This window comes from Styela clava, chromosome 6, assembly GCF_964204865.1.
Source record: "Styela clava chromosome 6, kaStyClav1.hap1.2, whole genome shotgun sequence".
NCBI lineage: Eukaryota > Metazoa > Chordata > Ascidiacea > Stolidobranchia > Styelidae > Styela > Styela clava.
The window spans coordinates 15,551,429-15,558,104 of NC_135255.1; positions in this window are offsets into that span (position 1 = coordinate 15,551,429).

Sequence of the window (6,676 nt, forward strand, 5' to 3'; positions counted from 1 at the left end):
AATTTCCTGAAAAGAGGAAATATAAAGATGCGGTTCCCGTCGTACTAGTAAATATTCAGCTGCGGAATGAGATTGGCTTTCAAATAGAATAGCGACTTTCTTTTTATCCATTAAGGCCTCTTTTTTTTTCCCCCAGTAAAATGATTCTACTTTTTCAATGCGAATCGCGACACGCCAGTATGGCATAAAAAGTCAATTCGTCAGATAGGCAACACAAAGCTGTTGACGCAAGTTCAATTTTATCCAACCATTTTTTTCTGTTACTGTATACGTCATCGTAGCGGACTTTTATATTACGCATCTGCACGAATCTGACCACAAATCTGTTTTTTCTCGACAACATGACAGAGTGAATCGGGGAAATAGGTGTTCAAATGAATCGTAATCTGCACTGTATAGAAATTTAGCGTAAACCTTTCCGCTTTACTTAGTGTCACGAACGTGCACGTCATCTATTGTGAGTACAAAATAATTTTCTTTATATGCATCTCGTTGCGCAATCAGACCGCCGTCAATTGAATATTACCCAGTCAGCCAGAATGCCGACATTGCGAGGTTTAGATGTTTCGTGGAACACCGATGGTTTAGTAGGAACCGCAAGTGGTCAAATTCAGTGTTTACCAAGGAGCTAGAGTAGTCTTTTCTTTGACTTCTCACCGGAGAAAATGCCAACATCGCAGTTGTCGCTTCTACAACTACGGATTTTATCAGATGTAGGCTACGTCAAAAGAGAAAAAGATGCAAACTATGCTTTGAACAACAGTCCGTTGTGACAATAGCTGGCCTATTCGAAGTATTTCCAGTTGAAGCAGTCCTTAATAGGAGTGTATCAGGTATGATTGGTTATGCTGCGGCATCACCAGCTTCAGTATCCTGGCGGAAATCGCGGTTTAGAACTCGGTAATTCGCGTGAGGTGCACCGTCATATGTCGTTCACCCAGGTGCAGTCTCCAGTATCTACTTGGCCTGACATCGATTGATGCAATGCAAATTATTGCAGTAGACCTACCTGACATAACCCTAGTTGTGCTAGCTTGAGGTAGATCCCGCGGTAAAGTTGCACCTTTACCTTAATCCGGGAATATATATATTTTATTTTAGCAAAAGCCAACTTTCGGAACTGCTGTTTTGCAACGCTATTTTCGATTCCCTCGTAGGTAGGCGATATTGCGACTAACGCACGGTTATCGTACAGATTCCGACATGGCTTATAGCCAGGATCTCTCATTTGCAACATCACGAACTGTAATTCTTAAAGGGTACGTATCTTGGAGTGTATGGTATGATCGCCGAGTTGCAAGTTTATTAAGGTTATCGTCACCTGATTACAACAATGCTTGTTTATGCTTTCACCAGTAAAATGCGTTCGACATCGTATTCGAATAAACATAGAACTGTGTGGGTATTGTGCTGAATGATATGCGATGGTGTCGTAATTTTAACTTCGCTGCACTGCAGTTCACCCTTTATGACAGTTATCAGAATTCTTGTAAGGTCATCCAGTCAAGCTCTTTGTTAATAAGTAACGATGTAACAGAGACTCATAATCCCATCAGTCACGCACGTCTCTCCGTTGTCAAAAAGATTGGGCAGGTATATTCGAAGTTCTAGGTTTGAATGAAAAAGTAAATCGGTAACCAAACTTTTGAGATCTTATTATTTGCTTTCAGTTATTCTGGAAGTTATTCAACACGAAACGTCCTGGCCCAAGGTTGTTATCGTTCCTAATTAAAAAAAAATAGAATGTATATTTTTTTAAAAAGTGTGATGATATGCGGACGCCGCTTCAAGCAAGAACACATTTCAGGTCGCATATATATGCCAGCGCATAGAACTGTTTGACTGTTTATCGTCAATATTAATAACCTCGAGCGTACAATCGTTCAGGCGACTCAACGTTAACTCCGAGTTGGCGATTTGCATCGCAAAGATCGAAGCAACTCATTCCGCATCGTTGGCGTCACACTCCACTCTGTCACTGGAGTGCGAGCTTTGGCAGCAGTGGATATAAACCACCAAAGCTAATGTCGACAAGCCATTTCAATTAAGATCAGCTGAGCTACCCAAAACTCGTATTTGGAATTAAAAAAGTTGATACATGTTATTCTGGAAAATTAGCCGTAGTCATCGAATGAGGGAAAAAAATTTCTTCGTCATCCGATAGCGGTCTGCAATTATTGTTACCACATTGATGTCTAAATAAACGAACCAGTGAAAATGCCCAGGCGTTGTCATTGCGACCATTTCTGTGAAACCTTGAATGACCTCGGATCTCTTCCTTTCGTCCTTAGATGATTATAGACTCCTGTGCGCTTATCAATGAAACATTCTTATTCTGAGCCAATGCCTTCGCAGCGGTTTTTCATTTTTTATTAATTATAGTCATAGTATAGAGTTATAAATAAGGTTGGTTTGCAACAGTATCAAATCGACAAAATATGACTTCGACCAGGTGTGTAACGTATATGCTGTGCCGTAACTGTTCTCCTCTTTTTCTGAAACATATTTGTTTGTTCTGCTGGATCTGCCGTATTGTGCGGAGGCTATCGCTCCTGATTGCCATCTCCGGGGCTACATGAAGTTTGAGAATTGCGACCTTGCTTCGGACAAAGATGCATAAAAGAGTCCAAGTTTTTTTGCCTCTAGTATGTTCTACATGGTACAGAGTGCGTGCGATTTCTTTGGAAATTGGAAAGTGTCTCTGCTAGCAGGTCTTCATTTCGTTTTGGGAAAGAAATATATAAAGTTATATTCCACGATTTGATGACAAATCCTATTATCGAGGATGTCAACGTGGTAGTCAAGCCAGCGAAGTTGTGTAGTAGACACCTTTTGTGTTGTCCTGATATAGCGTGAGTATGATGCAAGCGCTGGAAAGTTAATCAATATATATGTTTAGGATGAAGGTTATCCCAGGGCTGGACTAATCATTAAGCAAAGTAAGCACGTGCTTGGGGCACCAAAGGAAAGGGGATACCGCAGAAATTTCCATAGTCGAATTTTCAATGGCGCCTCGGTTTTAATGAAATAGTTCGTTTTGATCTGAAGACTCGGAAACTCAATATTGGCCCGGTTAAAATTAAATTCTGCTTGTTTTTCGTTGTTCTCATGTATCATCTTAATTAAATCTAAATGAATGTTTGTAGGCACGAGAAATCGTGCAATTTGATCATAATTTGGCCTTCAGTCAGTTGTTGAATACTGTTAAAAAGCGTCAATCGTTGAACGTTTACGGCATTTCACCAAGTTTAATACTGTTATATGGCGTCAGTCGTTGAACGTTTAAATAGCATTTCACCGTAACTTCATTACTGTTAAAAAAAAACGTCAGTCCCAGTCTAATGGGCGGCTAAGTCGCAGATACCACTTAAAATTAATGACGGGAAACGACTCGAAGGGATAGGGCAACGTACAAAAAAATGTAGGCTATATGTTAACGGAAAAAAAAAAATTGCAACAATCACGCAAACACGAATGTAGCAGGACGATCCACAGTTCCATTTTGCCGGTGGCATTCAACTAGCTTTATATCGGTAAAAAATTCACATCCCCAGAGGTAAGGCCACATATTCGCTCATCGTGTCTTTCGCAGCGTGAGACATAGTCTTGTAGCATTTTAAAGTATCTGGCTTCCGAATTTCGTGACCCCAAAAACGTTATCGTCAAATCGACGCAAGTACGATTTCCCACACATTTTTAACAAAATATTTATATGTATATATATAAATTTATTTCGGCTCCCAAAGCGATGAAATAGCATATAATAACTCACCGAGTTGACCATTTTAGTTAGGCCACTTCTTTAATATCATAATATTCTTGTTTACGACCACCCGAGTTGTAGCTTGGTGAAACCATCTGCTTTCCTAAAGCTTCTGCTGAAAAGTTAGAATCCGTTGAAATACGAAGCTCGAGGTATGTGGCAATGTGCTTTGTCTCCCTTATTATTTAATTCCGATGGGTTCACTCTGCTTAAAAATAATCGATAAATTTATTTCTTTAGCGGTGAATATAATTTCATATTTACATTTCGACCTCACTTGTTGGACATATCCGGCGTTATTTGCGCACCGACACTTGCAATTATATTACAACTTTCTGACGTAGCCCTCCACTTACTACTTAGTCCTTTTTCATTTCCCGATTGGTTATTACAGAGCACTCCCAGACTGAATGGCGATATCGTGAATAAATTGCTATATTTTTCTATATTGCTCTATCTCTTTACAGATTTAATTATAGATTACTTTATATGCTAGCAATACTATATATATATATATATATAACCTGATAATCAGAATTGTGCTACCGAAGAAAACGTATGCATTGAGGCACCCCGCACCTCTCCTTTTTGAAGAAGAAGAAACTTCACAAGCAATGTTCATCAAGACATCTTGGGGAAATTGTAACAAGTTGTATTATATTATTAAATTGTTATGTTGGTTCCGTTCTTTTTGTTTGTATATATACATTTTATCCGCAAATCGATATAAATATTATTTTCTAATAAAAGCAAGCTGTTGGGTGTGCATATTCTTATTCCTATTGCGCTGCATAACTGAAGAATACTTTGCAAAATCAAATGCGAGTGAGAAAATTTTATTGAGAATATAATTCATTCCCTAGTCGTCCTGTAGATTAACAGTCAAGCGCGGTATGCGACAAGCTAACCATTTAGTGTTTACATGTGCATGGGATTGGGTAGTGGAAAAGCGTAGCTAACCAGTGGTTTGGTACATCAAGCTACAAGGCGAGCCGCCGTATTGTAGCGATCAGCAGTGACTGTCGGGGAGACAAAAATCATCGACTTATGGTTCAGAGACGCGGCGAGATCAGAATAAAATTTCTGAATCTCGCATTTCTTATTGGGGTTTTAGAAATTATCCCAGGCGAGCGGAAGCCTATAACATGCGTGGTCATATAATATGTAACCTTTTCATTTGTATTATGGTACAGCATTTCAATACGCAAGACACAGACAGGCGTGAATTCAGAAAAGATGCCTAAACAGTAAACTTCAATTGAGGTTTAAAGCAGGATACCTAGATCTGCATGCACTATCTCACATTCTATATTATATACCGCGTAAAGCGTAGCGTAGTCGTTCCAGATACATGTTTTTGACTAATCATGGAAATGGGTCCCCTTAGTGTATTAAGTAGCTGCAGCATTTTTATAACTTTTCTCTTTCCCGGGATAAAAATGATAATATATCCCCATGTAGGGAATGGATGTAAATTGTAACGCCAATGTTCGTATATAGTGAAGTTGCACGATCGAATTGAATCCAGCCAGATATATTGATAAATACACTTAAATCTTAATACCAGTTACACGGTTGAAATCCAAATCAGTAATTATGCAAATCATAAAAACACTAAATTTTCAACTCTTGAATGTAGGCTGGAAATTACGTCACAGATCGGTCGATACAAAAAAAATCTCTGCATAAGAAGTAAAGCCTTTACTACAATAAATCACCATCAGGGTAATTGCTAAAATGACCTATTTTCGCAGAATTCAACATGCTATTAATATAAATGTGTTAAATGACATTAAACCCATAGTCATATTCCACATATGCTACACCTATAACCAGTAGTGGGATTCAGCCTGGTTTATTTACTAAAAAATATGACTTTTATGATAGAACCGGCTGACAAAAAATTTGAATTCCTCCACTGCCTATAACATACATAAACATAGTAGGTGAGATAGGATTTGCAAATTGTCTCGAAAAAACCTGCACCTTTGTAAGGAACTAACATCTGTAAGATTTCACTCCGTCAACTTTCTAACTAATCCAAGTGATCGTTATTACATGAAAAGCTTCATATAAACTTCAATCACAGCACTAAAAAATTTCCTAAAACATAATATAAATATTAAGCTCAGATCACCCACATGCTTATACACTACCAACAATAATTCAAAGAAGAATAGGACCTTCGGAAGTATGCGCACCAAGATGGCGCACAACCTTAACTCAGGTTGTGTACCAGGTTAGGGTTTGGGTTGTGCGACATCTTGGTGCGCATACTTTAGGAGTACCGAAAAATATATAAATACTCTTGAAACCAAATGGGAAGAATTCAGGCAGAAAGAAATGTAATGGCGGGTGGTGACGAATCTTTACGCTACCCGCGAAAGCTTCAAGTAATTAATTGAAAAAAAAATAAAACTCGTTACTTTTTTCAGTTAAGTTAATTTCAACTTGTAAGCTTTCGTGAGAATCTCAGCGAGCAATATGACTTGAGGTTTTGAAAAAGAATTGCATCTCCGGACCTCCAGAAGTATGCGCACAACCTGAACATAGTATGTGCGTAACGGTTGGGATTCAGCTTGTGCGACATCTTGGTACGCATACTTCTGGAGCACCGCATCTCCTCCATTTATATATTTTTGAATATGCTCGCAATCCAGGTTGAACAAAACGGCGCTCTAGAGGTACGTGTACCAATATGGAGCTTACTAATTTTGTTTGCCTACTTCACGTCAAGTTGTGTAGAGGGACTGTAACCTACTATATTCACTTGTCTACACAGACAGTCCCCGAACTCGTAATAGAACTAAAATGGAAAGTCTGAATGAAATTATGGCGTAACCCTAACCTGACACATATACCACTGGAGTACCAATTTCTGTACCCACTTCCGAAGTCGAAGCGAAGCGGTCA